This window comes from Melospiza georgiana, chromosome Z (genome assembly GCF_028018845.1).
Source record: "Melospiza georgiana isolate bMelGeo1 chromosome Z, bMelGeo1.pri, whole genome shotgun sequence".
Lineage (NCBI taxonomy): Eukaryota > Metazoa > Chordata > Aves > Passeriformes > Passerellidae > Melospiza > Melospiza georgiana.
In genome coordinates, this window is record NC_080465.1 from 36969996 (window position 1) to 36988116 (window position 18121).

The 18121-nt window shown below is 36.9% G+C and overlaps 1 protein-coding gene across 37 annotated transcripts in view; it reads left to right on the forward strand.

The window, feature by feature from the left end:
• Window positions 1-18121, forward strand: part of PTPRD (protein tyrosine phosphatase receptor type D) — a 1169657-nt gene that overhangs the window by 832427 nt on the left and 319109 nt on the right. The window contains exon 10 of one of the 37 annotated variants that reach the window (XM_058043170.1): window positions 2866-2903. The exons of the other annotated variants lie outside the window; for them this stretch is intronic. The gene's annotated coding sequence lies outside the window, so the exon portion shown is untranslated. The remainder of the gene's footprint in view (window positions 1-2865; window positions 2904-18121) is intronic. 37 annotated transcript variants of the gene reach the window in all.

Genomic DNA, 18121 nt, shown 5'->3' on the forward strand with positions numbered 1-18121 from the left:
CCAAATACAGGAACAGACAGGATACTAAAACAGCCAACAAGCTTTTAGGTCTTAACCAGTCATTCAGTATTTTGTTTATTAAAAACAAAACAGGAATTATGAAGAATTGCAGTCGATTTGTCTTACTTGCAGAGGCAAAAAGAAGATGCTTACTAAACCAAAAATCTGAGCTAAAAAGTTGCATTGATTTTCGCAGTTGCTGAAGCATCAGAATTGTAGCCTCTGAGGCTTTTCTGAGGATTCTTGTGTTTTACACCTCTTGATTTTTGCTGGGGGGTTAAATTTTTCCTCAGAAATCACAATTCTGCAAAGCATAGTTGCTCTGTTTGTAATCCTGCAGCTTGAAGTTACTTGAGGCATACAGACATTCTGAGATTTTGCCTCTTGCTGTTGTACATAACTTATGATGATGATGATTATATGATTTCAGCTGTGTACCAGTGTAGGAGGCTAGACTTGTAAATGCATGATTTTCATTAACCTGTTCCTTAATTTTAGAAAGTTTAGTGACAATCCGGCCTAGAATTTCAGAGTACTGATTTTCCTTTCTCCATATTACAACTCAGACATTTAAAAAAATACTAAGTATATTTCTGTGTTAGTCGATGTAGCATCATTGCAATGCTTGAAGCATTGTTGTTGAAAGAAATATATGTTAAACTAATATTCATACAGGTGTGAGAGAGGCTGTCTTTTGTGAGTGTAAGATTGGATGGCTGTGTACATACAAACCAGTGGTTTTTTGTGATTGATCTCTTCTGATGGTTTCTGACACAGGAAACAGACCTATTGAAAAATTCTGGAACCTTTTTTCATTGTTTTTCAGTTTTTTCATCTTTAAAGTGTAGATACAATTCCAATAGAGGTGCTTTTGAGGTAGATGAGACCTGCAGATACAAGCTGTTGCTTGGGAACAATATGATGTATTATGAATTCTTTTATTTTAACAAAAGTTTCAGGAGTTCTATCAAATATCTGAGTTTTTGCCTCCTAAGAGGCAAGAACACTCCTGTAAAAGTTTTTTGTTTCTTTCTAAGCCATGTTATAAAATTACCTGGATATTGTTTTGTATGCAAAAAGAAATTTAAAAAAAAAAACCAAAACAAAGCAAAAAAAAAAAAAAAAAAAAAAGAAAAATAGAAGAGTGCAAAGTGACTCCTAGATTAGCTTCTAGATTCTTTAGTTACCTTTCTTTGCAATCATGTTCTGAGTCAGTAGCATTCTGTGCAGGAAGAAATTCATAAATAGTTGTAATATATAAGGCTGCATAGAGAGAGTCAGTTAAGTGCAAAACATGCCAGTGTAAGTCTAGTAAAAATAGCTTTGTAAAGTTTGTGTAAATATACTGAAGCTCTTACAAAATGTGTTTCAAGAAGACTTAGAGCTACCTGGTTGAGCGTGTACTCTTCTTGATCTAGTATGCAACTCCCAGTATTCGTCCCAGTATAGTATTATCATATGTCGAATGGTGTGTACGTAATGTGATCGTCTTCAGGTTGGTATGAGTGAGTCACGGGTAATATCTTTGCTCTTGGAAAGCTGGAAACTCACTTGTGTCCTTTTTGTAGAAGTTTATTTGACTTCGTGTACATACTTGCTAATAAATTTATCATCTGATTCCTGTCTGTAGTATCAAGGAACAATAGTTCTAGTAAATTTCACATTTGACTGGTAGTAGTAGTAGGTCAATGGCAAAGCAGGTTTTGTGTTTCCATATATAAATATGCAATACTTAAAGCTTTTCTAGGGCTTAGATTATGACCCATAAGAGATGCTTATGGACAGAGGGCCTACGAATTGTTCAAAGTTATTACCTAGGCAAGGAGTGTCGTCTTCAAAAGGGTCATGATATGATATCCATGTAGCAGAATATGGTGGAATCATATGACGGGTTAAATTTACTGTGGACCTTTGTCCAGATGCCCCCACAATTAGTCTTTTCCTCCAAAAGGTTACTCTAGTATTTATCTATGCTACTGAGCAGCCTCCAACAACTGACATTTCAGGTAACTATTAAAGCATGTGCTGAAGAACAAGGCATAGTTATGGGCATTATAGTTTATTTGAATTGTTTGCCAGATGTATGTAAATGAATTTGAGTGAGATTAGAATGTGTTGCTGAGAGGAAAGACAAGATTCAGGTAGACACCTAGTTGGAGCAGAGCTGTATAATTTGTTACAAAAGGACTGCTTTGTTGTGTTGGAGTTTTTTAATTTTTAATTTCAAAGGAGTCCTGTTATTTTCTGTTCCCTGATATTCAGTGACAATCTCTGTAGTAGCTATAGGAGGATTTATGGGGGCATTTTAGGTTTTTCCAGAGTCATGCTGTATCCCTGACATCTGCTGTAGCTAGCTGAATTTCAAGGAAAAAAAATGGTCTTCCTTTACTGTCTCCCCTGCAGCTGTAAATATGTATATATAAGTATATGCAGATTCTCATTCACTCTTCTAATTATTATTTAAGATACTGTAATTATATAACATGGTACATGGCTAGAAATGAATAAATGCACCTGTACCCTTCTGGCAGTGGGGAAATACACTTTTTATACATTATGATAATTTAGTAGTGGTATAGTTTTTGAGGTTTCTTATGCTAGTTAAGGTTCCAGAAACTGAGTGCTAATGAGTAGCTTTTTAAAATCTAAAATGGAGGCACACAAAACATGAGGGTTAGAGCTTTCATAGCACCCTGTTATTGATATTTGTACCCAGCTCTGCGTGGTCTTGTAGAAATCTGGTGATACAGACATGTTCTAAGTTGTTTTTTCATCCACTATCTTACTTTAATGATATGATGTCATAAGACGTCCTTCAGTGTTGAATTTTGGGAATGGCTGTGTGAGTCTGCATGTTTTAAAGAGTTTTAGGATTCTGAAGAAGTTGTTTAAGACTTCACAATGTAATAGCAAACGCTTTTTATTTATAATTAATTGTACTTTTATCACAGCAATTATATTTTGTTGGTTTTTAAGATTAATTATATTTTAATATCATTACAAGACACAGCATTTAAGATGTGGATTTATTTCCTGTAGAATATACATGCACAAGAAGATGACCAAGTGTATCAAAAAAGCACAGATATAGCAGAAAACATAATACATTGATACTTTTTCCAATGGCAGAGTTATGATAACAGTGTGATTATTCCCAGGAATGAGGTTTTGATCTCTTACAGTATTACTCAAGAGAATAAATATGGATCTCAGTTTTCTCCTGTGCTGCTTTTATCAGAGACTTAGTGTACATCTTCATTTCTCATCTTCTTCGAAGATTCAGTTTATACATGAACTGCCCTCTTCTGCACCACTGTCTGAAAAGTTCTGGTTCCTAATCTTTTGTATTAAAGTTTAACTTAATTTATGGGATCCAGCTTTACTGTGTACTGCAAAAGGTGGTAGATCACTATGCTGAATTACTGCAGTAAAGATATGTTTGATACAATAGTACTTTAGGATTTGTTTTGAATCAACAGTATTATATTAAACCTTACAGGGATCAAAGTATTTTAAGTTATTTAAGAAGTGTGCACTGATTTTGTATGTTTTTATTAAGTTCAGTTTGGAAATTGTTGTTCTTGCAAAAAAGAAACTAAATGGAATTTTTGCAGGAGATTAATCATATTGGATATGTAACAACAAATTGATAGTCACAGTTGAGGGGGTGTTTAATATATATTGGTTTTAAAAAATGTCTGGACTTGTAGGCCTGGTTCAAAAGAGTTCAACTGTTGTCAGCATTCATTCATACACATGTGGCACAAGATTCCACAGAGTAATGGAATGAGAGCAGTAGGAATAAGAGCACTCTCCTTGGTTTCCTGTGAGCAAAGACATAGTTTCAACTCAAAGCATTAAACTACATTTTTTAATTCTCAGACTTCTACTTGTCTATAGCTTGTTTCCAGAAGTTACATTTTTTCATATTATAAAGAAGTGAAAAAAAAATACTATACTTTTTATTCTAACATGTAAGTATTAAGAGTTAATTTTTAAAATAGTGAATTTAAAAAAAATGAGTCTCTTAAAAAAAAAGACTGTTACTTCAAAAATTTTCATTAAGAAGTAAATAAAGTTTCATCAGTTTCCTGTGTTATCTGCATACAGTCTCAACATAAATCTAGGCAAGAGATCTATTGCCTTCTTAGATGTGGCATTTTTTTGTTCTGCAGGGATTCTTTTTCCTTAAAAATAATAAGCCTTAAAAATAGTCATCTGTAACAACTCTTATGACAATAAATTGAAGATAAAAATTCAGACTGTCGTGTCTTAGGCAAAGTTCTATGTGCTTATAGGCCAGCTGTGATTTAAGGTAAATGGCGCCTTAGCCTCTATCAAGAATAGCGTATCCAGCAGGACTGAGGATTGTGGAAGTGATTGCCCCCCTGTACTCAACATTGGTGAGGCTGAACCTTGAGTACTGTTTTCGGTTTTAAAAAGGACACCGAGGTGCTGGAACATGTCCAGCAAAGGGAAACAAGGCTTGTGAAATGTCTGAAAATATCTTTCTGAATAATGGCTGAAGGGACTTTGGTTAGCCTCAAGAAGAGGAGGATCAGGTGGGACCTAATTGTTCACTACAAATACCTGAAACATGGTTGTGGCGAGGTGGTGGCTGGTTTCATCTGTCGTTCCTGCAGTGAGAGGACAGGAGGAAATGGCCTGTATTCCATACCATTTACATCATGCCCAAATCCTACACTTTCCAATGGTAGTAGAATAGATACACACACACACACACACACACACACACACACACACACACACACACATGTATATAGATAGATGTGCCAAGATATAATTTCCATAGTCAGCGCTTGTCCCACCAAGGTGTCTGTTGAGTTCATTTAGGCCTTGACTGTGGGTTCTATCCACCCTAGATGTCTTCCAGGGCAGGAGGGCTGGTTTGCTGTTGTGTGGTTGAGAGCTGCATAAGGAGCTCAGGACTGGTGAACCTGGAGCAGTCCCTGCTCATTGTCCATGGTAGTTATGGCATGCAGAGGCAGTGTCATTCAGCAACCAGTATGACATGCACATTTAACACTACAGACTGTTCTCATCCAAAGATCAAATCCCCTTGAGGTACACATCATGTTTTCCTGTCTCTCTGCATTACCCACTAAGTGCACTCAGGTCCTTTAGCAAAAACACGGACAGGTTTGCCTTAACTGGACTAATCCAGTCTTACCTAGCACATTTCCCACACGCACCAAAGGAACTTTATCCTCTTCTACAGTACATAGAGGTTTTGGCTGGGCAGGGCCAGCTCAGCTGGTAGAGCCTCTACTGTTAAATGTACATCTCAGTGTTTGAAGGTTTACCACTTGTTGCTTTCAGTGTGGTTTTTAACAGACCCTTGTGTTGCTCAGCTTTCTCAGAGGCTGCTACGTGACAGGGAATATGATACATCCACTGTGTTGGGTTTGCACAGTCTAGTTTTCAGTAGTGGGGGGGTCACTGAGGTGGCTCCACTGAGAAGCTGCTGAAGCTTCCACCATGTCTGGCAGAGCCAATCCCCGATGGCTCTGAAGATGGACATGGTGCTGGCCAAAGCTGGGCCAATGAGAGAGGTTGGTAACACCTCTGTGATGATGTATTTGGGAAAAAAAATCAATATGAAGTGGGGCACTGTTACTTTCAGTTAGAGGAGGAGATGAGAACATGGCAACACCGAGGTCAGTGCAGAAGGAGGTGAGGGGAGGAGGTGCTCCAGGCACCAGAGCTGAGATTCCTCTGCAGGCCATGGTGCAGACCATGGTGAAGCAGCTGTGCCCCTGCAGCCCTTGGGGATCCATTGTTGATGCTGAGATCCTCCTGCAGCCCGTGGGGGATGTGCTCATGCTGGAGTGGGTGGATGTGTGGAGGAGGCTGTGATCCAGTGGGAGACTTCATGGAGAGACAAGGCCGCTGCTTCCAGGGTGGAACAGCCGTCCTTGGAGGACTGCACCTCATGGAAGAGTGACCCATGTTGCAGCAGTTTTGGGAGGACTGTGTGGCCGTGGGATGGACTCATATTGCCGTAATTTTTGCATGGCTGCTGCTCATGAGATTTTGAGCAACACCAGTTGGGAAGTTCAAGGAGTACTGTCTCCCATGGGAGGGACCCCATGGCCTCACCAGGCAAGGACTTCTCTCCCATTACTCTGTGGAATCTTGTGCCACATGTGTATGAATGAATGCTGACAACAGTTGAACTCTTTTGAACCAGGCCTATGAGTCCAGACTTTTTTTTAAAACCAATATATATTAAACACCTCCTCAGTTGTGACTATCGATTTGTTGTTACATACCCAATATGATTAATCTCCTGCAAAAATTCCATTTAGTTTCTTTTTTGCAAAAACAATTTGCTTTTCACCCACCTTTTTCTTCTTCAGGCCTGTTGTAAAAAGCTTTTGATAATTTTGAATTTCTTGTGTATGTTAAGGAAAGAATGTTCATATTGCTACATCTGCCAGATCTCCTCAGTGCCACAGCACATACAGAGTTACAGACCAAAAGATTTACAGACCCTTGGTAATGCGGAATAAGCTCAGGGCCCTAGCCATGCCCCATCTGAATGGCTACTGAAAAAATTAGCTGTTACTGTCCTGGCCAGTAGTACATTTTAATAGTACAGTAGGTTTATAATAGTGTGGTAGGTGCTCAACTGGAAAAGGAACAGGTTAGCCTTTCCTCCATGCTATAAATAAATGTGTAGAAAAGTTTGGGAACTAAGTAGTATTCTTTTGTCCAGCTTGGTTAAGGTAAATTTTAAAAAGGCCATGTAGACTATAACTATAACATACTAATCAGTAGAAAACCTGGTGAATTTTGAAAGCCATACTGTTTAGTTACATAGAATGTGATATGTTGTGAACAACATGTGTTTCTGTAAAGCTCCTAGACATTCACAGACAGCAGATAAGCAGTTACGCATCTTTGTTTTAAAAAAGATGGAAGATGGCAAGCACATCTTCTTTTTTTCTGTAAATTGCTAAAAAATAAGTAAAGTAACCTATCTTGGAGAAGGACTGATCAGCATCCCAGCCATGTTTTATTAAGAGTTAAGGTGTCAAAATCAGGAAGAAAATGCCCTGTGACCATGTGTTACCAATATGAAAAGAAAAACAAAAACTCCATATTTTTCTCAAGAAGACAAATGCATTTTAACACATGATGTAGTATATAGAAGTTCAAAGATTGAAGACCTGGTGATAAACTGATATTTTCGTGAAAAACAACAGGATGAGTTTGAAAAATGTCAAGTGCAATGTTTACCTGCATTGTTTTAGAAGTTCATTAGGAAGAAATAAATTAATGCAAACATTCATGAAGCATTCATGTAAGAGTTATATGGCCAAAACTTCAAACTGATCTCATTTTTAGAGAGATCAAATGGGCCTGTGTGGAGGAACAGCAATTTTCTGGCAAAACTCAGGTATAGACAAGGAATGTGCAAAAAGTGGAAGCCAGGAAGACAGGTAACCTGAAAAGAACATAGAGACAGTGTCTAAGGACACAGACATAGTAGGAGAGCTGAAACCCATATGGAATTGAATCTGGTAATGCAGGTTGAGCAACAAATCACAGAAAGTAGATTGGGTCAGAAGGGACCTTACAGGTCAGCAAGTTCCAACTCGCTACCACAGGCAGGGACAGCTTGCACTAGAAACTTCTGTAAGCACACAGGGAATAAAAAATTGCAAGAGGCAATGTGAGCTTGCTGCTGAATGGTGAAGGCACCCTGGTGAGAGAGCATAGAAAACATTAAGGTACTGTATTGACTAGTGAGAACAGATTTCAGCAGGCCCCAGAGATCAGATGGAAAGTCTTGAGTGAGGAAGACATTTCCACCATGGAAGGCGGGTTAGAAAACAGTTAAGCAAATTGTAGAGCCCTACTATAGGCACAAGTGTTGAGGGAGCTAGGTGATATCACTGATAGGCTACTCCTAATAGTTTCTCAGTAATCACGGTAGCTGGGAAGGGTGCCTGAAGATTGCAGCCCTGTGCTCAGGAAGGGCAGAAAGCAGGACTCAGATCTCTAGTCCTTAGGAAGGTGATGGATCAGCTACTCTGGGGTACCATTTCCAGGCATGTGTACCAAACAAAGGTGCCCAGAAGCAGTTTGGAAGCATGGATTCACCAAAAGGTAGTCTGGCTTGAGCGACTGATGCTTTTCCAGCAGGAAATGACAGGCTTGGTAGATCAGAGGAGACCATTGTTTCCTCTTTGGCTCAAGTTTTTTGTCTGTGTTGACTGTGGGAAGACTATTGGTGCTGTCTCCCAAAAGATCCTCAGAGAGAGGCTGAGCTCCTCCTAGAGAAGCTGTATAAAGAAGTATAAGCTGGATAAGGAGACACTGAAGTGGATTAAAATCTGTTTAAATGACTGGCACCAGAGGGTAACTGGTGGTAAAAATTCCTCAGTGGTGTACCTTAGGCTCACTACAGGTTCCAGTCCCATTTACTGTCTTCAGTAATTATTAGAATGTTGGGTCACTGTGCCCTCAGCAAGTTTCCTGGTAGTACAAAACTGAGGAGTGACTCATAAACCAGCGGGTTTTGCTGCCATTCAGCAGGTGGCAGGAAAGGGCCAACAATGGCCTTGTGTAGTTCAAAAATTGGGATTCCAGAGTCTGGTACTTGAGGAAGTGTACCAGACATGTACCATATCATGCTGGAGGCTGAGTGGCTGGAAAACAGCTTTCCTGAGGCCTGGGCTCGATGAACATCAAGCTGAACAAAAGTCAGCAATTTGCCCTTAACTGCAAAGGAGGCTAATGCTGTTCTGAGGTGCATTAGGAGAAATGCTGTCAGCCGGTCAGCAGAAGTGATCCTTGCCATCCTTTCAGCCCTGGTGAGGCCACATCTGCAGTACTCTACCTAGTTCTGGGCTCTCTAATACGAGCAAGACATGGACATACTGGGGAGAATCCAACAAGGGGCCACTCGGATAGTGAAGGAGGTTTAGCATCCCTTGCGTGAGAAAAGGCTGAGAGAGCAGAGATGTTTAGTCTGGAGAAGGCTCAGGGGGATCATACCAATGCATATTAATATCTGCAGGGAGGGTGCATTAGAGGACAAAGCCAGGCTCTTTTCAGTGGTCCCCAGTGACAGGAACAGAACCTAAAACACATTCGTTGGCTATTAGTTGGTGACACACTTCTCTCCATTTCTGGAATCACAGATGAATAGGGAAGGCTTTTTTTTTTTTTTTTTACATTGTAAGTAATGAAATAATATATTTCATCGTTTCTTTAGCAATCTGATTGCATTCAGCTACATTAATTTTGAAGAACCAGCCTTATACTCTGTTTTTTTTCATTAAAGAATAACTTTTGAATCTCTATCAACTGTTTAAAGGGTTTTTATTTTTACAAGGAGCTGTAGAAATTGCATTAAAGTATTTTGTTGTTCAGTAGTAATTTCATTATTTTCTTATGTTCTTTTTTAATGTTACTTATCTCATATTTTCTGGTTATTCATTAAAATATTCACGCTTCTGTGCAGTTCATGACAAGCATGTATATGGCATTTTCTGTCAGCTCTTCACAATCAGCTTGAACTACTAACTATTTTTCAGCATATTTGAAATATTTTTCTCTGTTCTTTGTTCTGTAATCCTACACCTAAGAAATTGGGACGGATTATCTCTGGAGTGTTTTGGTTTGCTTAGTTTTTTGACTTTTGTTTTTTGTTTGCTTCTTTGGGGTTTTGGTTTTTTCCTAAGACTTACAGTCTTCCCTCAACTATTTGGAAGGGGTTTACATTTTGCAAACAATATGATCTTTAGTTTTTAGTATTTGAGAACCAAAATATCTGTCATCTAGGTGGGCTTTGAAAGTAATTCTTAGCCACTGCATCTTGTCATATATGTAATTCCATAGTAAACGTGGCATTGCTTTGAAGCACATTGATTGATAAAATATCTTGGAAGTGTGCTAGTTGAGTCTGTATTCAAATGTATTAGCTGTTAATGTAGAGCATTCACTCAGCAAACAGTTTTCAGAACTGAAATTAATTATTTGCTGTGAAAAAAGAGAATAACCGTTCCTGGAAGCTGTTTGTGATGTGAACAAATGATAATGTGTATTTATAATCCACGTAGTTTCTTTATTTCCTCAGCCCTTATTTTTTTCAATAGAGAACTCACAGAAGATATTTAATATTTCCATATCACATAAAATAGCAGTTGCAATTTTGATTAAATCTTTGCTTTCATTTGCTTTCCTGCTTTGTATATATGAGTCCCTTAAGTACAGAAATCTTTTTTTTGAACAGCAGTGTTTTTGCTGGAGTGTCCATCTTCACAATTTATTCATACAGTCTCATGATCAGTAACAAAGTCCAGTAGGTTCATGAAATGCATCATTGTGGATAATTTTGCTGCAGCTTTTTAAATTGTCTCTCATTGAAAAAAGGTGATATCAACAGTATTTGCATTACAAAGCAGTTACATACTTTTCTTGATGAGATTTTCTGTGATACTAGAAAGCAGATTCACTAGGGGTCTTCACTAGCAGCAAAGTTAACTTAGTGCAACACTGATAACACATGTTCTGGTATCTGCTTGGGCATATTCAGCTAAGTGGGATGTAGATCATGTCCGAAATTTTAAGTTCATCTGATCTTCTGTTTTGATGTAAAAGAATATTTGTGTTCACCTCAGGCTCTTTTTCTGAGATTTTATAGAAAAATCCTTCGCTTTAATGGACACTGATCTGAAAATTGTATTTTAGGTTGATAGGTTTTTTTAATTTCTAAAAAATGCACAGCTTTGGTTTGTTTATTTCATTTTGTTTTTGTGTGTTCCCTGTCACATCCATACCCCCTATGAAGTGTTATTGTGCTTTATAATGGAAGTGACTTGATGGTTGGCACTGGCCACTCTCTTCATTCCTCTATCCAACCGTGATCTGGGGGAGAGAATAGTAAAAGTGAAAGTGAGAAAACTTGTGGAGATAAAGATAATTTATTAAGTAAAGGAAATAGGAAGAATGAAAATAATGCAAAGACCATCACCCGCCACCTTCCTCAAGTAGTGTGGAAGACACAGTCTTTGAGTAAAAGCTACACTCTAAGATCCTTTCCTTCAGTTTTCATTACTGAGCATGATGTTATATGTCATGGAGCTTCCGTTCAGTCAGCTGGGATCAGATGTTCCTGCTGTGCTTCCTTCCAGCTCCTAGGCCACCCTAGCCTACGGTGTCTGAATTTGTTCGACTTAAAAACTCAATTTTCATCTTTCCTGCTGTTTGGCAGTGTTCCTTCAGAAACAGAAGCAAAAAATGCTGTATTAACTCTCCTCCAACTATGCAGCAGATTTTCACAGAAAAATCATTACTCTCATGGTTGTAACTATGTTACAAAGGTCAAGAGGATGTAGACATTCTTGCTGGGGAGAGAGACACATAATGGGCCAATTTGGCCATCCAAACAAGAGCTATCACATCATTGTCATGTTAAGAGATAAATTTGACTCTACAGAACATACCATGTTTCTTCTAATTGATTAATTAAAAAAAAAAAAAAAGGCAAAGGTAACATCCCAGTAAAAGGAACGTAGTTAAATAGAAGCACGTATTCTGATACGTTGAGTAGAAGAGACCTTGCTTCTGAGATTCAGGACAGTCATGAAACCTTGGATTAGGTGGTAACTCTGAGTGTGCGTAGAAGCAAAGTGTCTGAAAGGAGCCAATTTGTGTATGGGACAATGTTTTATCAATTTTCTGTTTTAGAATTTTTTTCTGCTTGTGACAGATGCATTTACATTTAGACTTGTATGTGTGCTTGTGGACCTGGTAATTCTGAAGTTGATGGAACCTGTAAGAGGAAGAGAATTTACATTTTCTTCTTTTCAGTCTAAGTCTGCCTGATAACAGCATTGTACCATGGTGCTTAGAGTTGGGATTTTTGCTGGAAAAGGACAAGCAAAAAGGAGTTTTGGCGAATGTAGTGAGTGAACATTACTGCTCATATTAACAGCGAGTAAATGACTGAGCAAACTCTCAGCCATATGCTACTTTATGTGTGTAAATATCAGCTAGTTGGATAAATTAGAAGAGGTTATGAAGTATCTAGGCTACGCAGGTATCTAGTTTTTGAAATGATAGCTGCTGTGTCCAGATCTGTTACAGGTCTGTATTTTAACAGAAGACTTAGGATTATGGAAAAATTTTGCATTAAATACAAAAAATAATCAGGCAGTCAGCTAGCAGGTTTTGTCTTTTCTAGCAAAAATTATTTAATCCAATCCATAAAGAAGAGGACTCCAAAAGAAAAGCTTCTTTGACTTTGTGTCAGAAGATATAAAAACTCTGAAAAAGTTTCACTGACAACATTTGACAGCGTGTTTTATCTCAGTACTGTAAATAGTAGAATACTCCATTTCATGGAGTATTCAAAAGTATAACAGGTTATTGTGGAGCTGTTGCTTTTTTACCTCATCATTAGAGATAATTTGTTGTAATAAATATAATAGGGCTCTGCCAGTTTAGAATTTAGGCATTATCATCCGAATAAAGAGAAATTGAATATTTGAGTGAAATATTTCTGCTATATAAAATAAAACTAGTTTAATTGTTACAGGTAAGATTTGGACAAACATGTTTCCAAAGCATGTAATTTTAAAAGTTAACAAAATGAAACCTAGATTACAGCAATGACGTTCCATCTGCTTTTGTTATGGACAAAAAGCCCAAGTAAAGTGTTACATAATGGGTGTGTTCTGGTTCTGTGGGTCACAGAGGGATCAGACCCAGTACTCAGATTTCCTGGAGAATTTTACTACAGCTGATTGAGCATCCTAGAACTAAAGAGAACTAACTCTAGGGAGAGCACAGTCCTCAGAGGTTTAGATTAATTAAACTCATTAAAACAGTTTGGACAGAGTTTTCAACCCAAGTGTATCTGCTTGCCTAACTGCTGGAGCAGATGACCATTAAGCAGACAATTTAAATGGCTGTTTTGCTGACAAATAAATCCCGTGCAAACTGAAAAGAGTTAGAGTTCCAAACTATAAATAATTGCTGTCTGCACTAGGCTGTCCCTACACACCTGTCTAGACTCGAGAGTGAGAGAGCTGTTGCTCTTCCTGCCTCCCAGTTTTGTATACAAAGTCACCGCATAAAATTTCAGTTTCAGGATAATGTTCCTTGTACTAGAAGGTCTTTCTCTGTGCATAGTTATCCTTAATTAAAATACCTAAACAGAATATGTTTTGAAAGCTGTTCTCAGTATTTTTTAAATTTCTGATTGCATTTACAAATACTGTGTGATTAGCCAAAGAGTACTCTTACCCTTCTAGACTAAACAAGAACCAAATTATTCCTGCATCTCAGACACCATTAGATCTTCTCCTGTTCTGTTCAGAAATTGTGACCTGGAGGTGTGCTTCTTTCCTCTCTCCAGTCTCATGAATGTCTTTCATGTGGTCTTCAGAGTATTTTTAATGTGTCTTTAATTCTGTATGATTCTTAAATCCCTCTTCTGAAGATCAGATATTAGATGTCTTCAAGATATTTGCTTACAGTTTTTAATGGCAAACTATTCTTATGCAACAGTACATAAGCTTTGATGGAAAAAACTTTTCTCAACTTTCTCCTGTATCTGTTGGGGCAGAACACTAGCAGAAAGGCATGAAGGAAAAGGCAGCTCTTTTTATACTATCACTGAGTGCAGTCCAGGGCTAAGTGAAATATTTTAATTCAATTAAAAAAAACTTCATATAAAGTACAAAATTCATCACTACCAGAACAAGTTTTTTATGATTTCTTTCCAACAGAGTGTTTGACCAAGTTTCAAACACCAAAGGGAAAGCTTCTGGGTGTTGGCCATTTAACAGTTAGGAAGGTTTTGGTAAGTGTCAGAGCACCACAAGGCAAGAAAAATCAGAAAAGGAAAGAAAATAATTGCAAGGAGACCATTCTTTATGTAAAGTCAAATGGTAAAGTAATCAAGGATGTCATAGTATGAGCTCTGATTTACCCATAGTTTTGTGAACTTGTTGGCACAGGATTCTAACTCTATTAATTCTACACCTTTTGTAAATTAACACATTATTAGGATGTTATTTATAAAAACATATAAATGTATTTTAAGTCGTTAAAAATAAAATAGTGTAACTCAAATCCTTATCTTTCGACTTCAGAACTGTCCGGGTAGGGGTAAGAAAAGTACTCTGAGCTGTGGTGATCGCTGAGACTCAACGTGCCACTTCCTGAAGTAGAGCTGAGATTTTAGTATAAAGTGCTGAATATGAGTGGTATTGTGCCAACAGGAGAAGAGACATGACCACACAATTGATTTGTTTGGGTTTGGAAAATTCTGGAGATATAATAAAATAAAGCAGAACATGTTTGGACTTTTGCAGGTTTTCTGCACAACATCCTTAGCATTAGATTAGATTAGATTAGATTAGATTTAGTAGATTCATCCTCCATGCAGTTTAAACAGCACATTTAATAACCTTTTTCAAAGTTAGAAGCATGTGCAAACATGAAAATGACCACAAACTAACTACGGGTTACAAAGTGTGATGAGTTTTGCTTGAATTGAGTCTTTATGAAAAAGAACAACAGACCATCAAACCAACTAAAATAAAATACACTAATAATTTTTTCTTAAATTTGAAAAAAGTAACTCCCAGGGTTTTATAAAATCTAATTTATCAAGAATATGCCTTGTACTTATAAATACATAAATGAAATACAAAGAAGTCTCTAACTTTAGATATGTTTCAGAAAACATCCCAGGGTGAACGTTCTAGGACCAGAGTATGAGTTAATTTCCAAAACTCTGTTAAATCTTTTGTCATTAAAAAACAAATAATTCAGGATGTGCCTAAAGAAGCATTCTTGTGGTGTGCTATTCATGGTGTTATAGGTGTGTGTTAAAACTTTCTGAATTGGGTCGAGAGAATGGAAAGGGAAATCCTAGAATATTTTTGTGTAGTCAAAAAGCAGTTCCTTCTTTAAGAGATCCAATCTTGATAGTTCTGTGTTATGCTGTGAGTCAAACTACACTAGACCAAATAGATAGGATTAGCACTTTAAAGAAGGCAGAGATTCTTAGCTATTTTTACCTCTCCTCCTATGTACAGTAGTTTTTGTGGCAACATAAAAGTTTAATGTGTTACAACTCTAGCATAAAATTTTTGTAATTTAGTATTAGTTCTGCATAAATTTTGATAATTTTCAAGAATACCACTGACACAAAACTCATTCCTGATATTGGTACCAAGATCCAGATTCGGCTGGCCATACCATCTTTTTTACCCTAGCTGGATAGTTAGGAAATTTGCCATATGTTAATTTGGAAATCCATTTTCATTAATCAGCCTTTCAATATATATGGCAGTATTATTTGCCATGAGCAAATAATGCAGAATCAATGTTTTAAAGATACCATGGGGTAGAAGTAAAACATCTCAGTAAGCGTATTGTTGTAGCTGAAATCTTTTCACTAAAGATGTATTTGGAAAGATCTAATTTTATAAAGATGGTGGGGATATGATACAACCTTTCTTTAATGGTTGGGAGGAGGAAAAAGGAGAAAAAATGTATAGCTTGTGACCCCATGAATTAGAAGACATCATTCTATATAAATTGCACCTTCTCAGATTGTGTGGAAGTATAAGACAGTGAACCACAGCATTGTGCAGTAAACCCTTGCAATAAGCTGATTTACACTTTAAAAGTTACGCATTTAAGGAGCAAGGCAGGACACATTTGTTTATAAATTATTTTCTTTCTTTTACCTATCTTAATCACTTAATGACTGTCTTGTTAATTTGGTTTAATTTCTACTTTTCATATAAGTTTTCTAACAGAAGTTGACATAAAAGCCTTTGTGGACAGGCATGATTGGTTCTGTTTCTATGGCAACATGGGTGAATAGAAGAATGATTTCCTTTTGGAACCTTTCCTAAAAGCTGTTTTGTACCCTATAACGATATCTCTAGATTGCCATCCCTTGTCAGAGGTGAACGGAGATCACATCAAGGGTCAGCTTTGTTCCTTCTGTTTATAGATTATCCTCTGCAATCAAAAGACTGCACTGCTCTTCTTTTTCTTTGTGGTGCTGAACCAATTCTCTTCTCCACTACACACTGATGATAGGAAACTCAGCAAGATCTTCGTTTTTTCAAAACATAACAAATAAACTAGGACTAGATCAACTATTGCACTGTACTAAAAGTGTCTCTGGCAGCTATTTCAAGTTCCTAATTTTTCAGTTACAGATCTATTTGTAAATAATTTACTTTATGCATCTTACACTCTGGAAAAGCCTGGAATATTAAATAGCAAGTTGAACAATTCAGTTCAGTGCTTTGATTTAGAGAGAGATTAATCTTACTTAGGATTCTTCATCTTGGTGAATCTTGAGGCTTAGTATATAAATACCTTTATTTAAAGTGTGAATATCTGCTACAGTAATAATGTAATTTTGATACATGGGATGATCTAATGATCATGTTGGGCAAATTTTTAGTCACAGAAAGTCAAGAAGCTCTTTGCATTGTATTGTATAAAACTTTAGTAGTAAAGCTGGCTAATCATAGTTAAAATTGGTGAATATGGATGTAGTATCTCATGCTGCCTATCCATAAAGATAATGAAAGGCAGGTTTTTCTACTATGACCTAAGTGAAGGATCATGACTGTTAATAAATAGTATGTTTGTGAATCTCGGTACATTTCTATCTTTCTCAATCTCAAAATTCAATAAATGTTTTCTGAGAGAAAATTTTATCCTTATAATAAAAGTGATTTTAAAGTTTCCTTCGTGTATATAATGATGGTAATTTCTTTGTCCTTTTTAATCACGTGCCTTAAATAAAAGTAATTTTTTTATATCTGTTTCCTCCTCTGCTCCATATTTCTGATTTTTTATTTTGTTAGCCATTTTTATGGTTATTACTCTAAGTCTTAAAGGTATTAGGTTCTGTGTCAATAGAGGAGAGAGCCCAAGGTCTCTGCCCTGCAGAGGAAAGGCAGCTGTTACATATCAGTCAATCTCCAAGGAAGACAACCTTTTACTAATGAAAGGCATGGGGATTTTGACCACAAAATTTCTCTTTCTTTCAGAATTTCTGACTTACTTGCTTAGGGGGAATATATAGTTGTTTCTTTTGACTGTGTCTGTTTTTACTGTTTAAGTAACTTTGATTTGAAAAATTATAAGGATGAGTTTTTTAATTGTTCAGTTGAGAAGAGTAATTGAGAAATTTAACACTATGAAGAGTGTTTAAGAGACTACTTTTTAAAATGTTTTCTATGGATGTTGTCTGAAAATTACAGTGGTAAACAGTGAGAAGAAGACCTAAAAGATACTTTATGCTAGCTGGGCTTTGAGGATTTCATGGGGAAATTGATTGATTCAAAAACAGGCCTCCAGGCAAACTGTAAAGTGCATGCAAAAAGACTAATAAATTATGACTGTGGTCCTTTTGGTGGTATAAGTGTCTCAGTACAGATAATTATACGAAAATCTAGAAGCACAAAATAATAATTACAATGGAACTATTGTTAGTAAGATACTCAAGTAAATGGTGAACCTGTCATAGAGAAGTACAGGCAAGAGGTAGTGGTCAATAAGTACAAAAGAAATACCTACTTAAACTGAAAGTCAGACCAAACTTAAGTGTTTCTGTGTAATCTTAGAAATAAATAATACTTCTTCCCTGCTTTCTTTCCTCCCTTGTGATCTCACAGGACCTTTTACATATAGTACAAAATAATTTCAGACTTTTGTCTACCTGCATCCAGGTTCTTTTTTCTCCTTTGTATTTTTTCAATATTTCTTTTCTTTTGCTCGTTTGTGTGTTACCTTGCACCTGTTACCTTAGGCAGGTTATATCTTTTATGTAGTTAGAAACAATATGATTTTTAATAGTGTGATCCCCTTCCAGATTGTAGGAATATCTGAATATGTGTCTTTCAGTACCTGTATATTTTAGAAAGCAGTTGTCAGAAAGACAGATGTTTGTTGTAGACATTCTGAAACCATGGAAATTATGTGTCACTAGATATCACCATTTTACCAGAAGACAGGTGAATGACTTGTAATTTCAGTGCCTCACCATCTTCTTTTCTCCTGGTACATCTATAGCATCAATTAACCTAAGTTTTCAGTG